This window comes from Echinops telfairi, unplaced genomic scaffold, assembly GCF_000313985.2.
Source record: "Echinops telfairi isolate 266 unplaced genomic scaffold, ASM31398v2 ScPeMD7_31;HRSCAF=116, whole genome shotgun sequence".
Lineage (NCBI taxonomy): Eukaryota > Metazoa > Chordata > Mammalia > Afrosoricida > Tenrecidae > Echinops > Echinops telfairi.
Window position 1 is genome coordinate 43,966,256 of NW_022103928.1, and position 1,166 is coordinate 43,967,421.

The 1,166-nt window shown below is 40.3% G+C and overlaps 1 protein-coding gene across 1 annotated transcript in view; it reads left to right on the forward strand.

Annotated features, from left to right (window-relative positions):
* KMT2C (lysine methyltransferase 2C) overlaps positions 1-1,166 on the forward strand; it is a 270,207-nt gene that overhangs the window by 27,888 nt on the left and 241,153 nt on the right. The gene's annotated exons all lie outside the window — the stretch shown is intronic.

Here is a 1,166-nt window from a genome sequence, read left to right on the forward strand (position 1 = left end):
CTTATTTAGACAGACCTGCGGAGATAATAACATGCACAAAAACACAACAGAGCAAAACCAAGCAACAATATACAACAAAACCACAACAACAAACCAATGACAAAAAAAAAAACCCAAACAAAACACAACAAGAAAGAAAAGCTTGTAGTTAGTTTGTTGGCCTTTAGGAGTGTTTTCCAGTCCAGTTGTTGGGGCACCACGTCCTTGCCCCCAAATCCACCTTCAGCTTTCCCTGGGGACCTGGCCGTTCCATTCCCTTCTGTTGTACCCCCTTAATGTTTTTCCTTGGTGTGGTGGGGTCAGATCAGGTGCAATTCCCACACTGTGTCTTCATTGTTGTTCCTGGTAGGACTGTCAGTCAGTGAGGGACGTCGTGTCTCGTAGTGGGGCCGATCATGTGGTCCTCTGTGTGGATTGGCTGCTCTAATCGGGAACATCGTCCTCAATGCTTGGTGGGCCAGGATGTGCTCCACTCTCTCCTCCTCCCCTTTCATCTGCTCCCGTGTGCTCCTATCAGATATGTCCCTCTCCAGGAACTGCAAATTCAGTGCCGTCCTTTGAAATAAATTCTTCTGGGGGAGAACATAAAATTATTTTCGTTGCTACTTCATGGCTGTAATTTTGCTACTGTAATGAATCATACTGTAAATATCTAATATATAGGATGTATTTTCATTGTTACAAATCGAACATTTTTGAAGCATAGTGATTAATCACAAAAACAATATGTAATTACATGTTGTGAAATATTTATTTCTAATTACAAATAAATGAAATTTTTTCTTGAAGTATGGTGTAGCATGGGTAACAGTCTTAATATAACAACAGTAAACTTCATTGCTACATTTTGCGACGCTATGCATTAAAAAGCCAAGATCAGTGTGAAGGTTGAGATAGCCTCTTTCTTAACATGCCAGAAATTCTTGGGGCAGTCTTTTTAAGAAGAGCACAACGAAGACCATCTTCTACAACAAGCCTATTTTTGTATTTATACTTGATAACCAACAAGCTGGAAAACCCTGTTTCACAAAGATATGTTGTTGGAAATGGAAGAAGAAGGAGCAACACAGTCTCAGACAGAACAGGATATGACTGCAAACACTTGATCCAGAATTTTGTAACTGGCATTGTAGAGAAATCTGTTCTCCCTGCATCATGTTAATGTG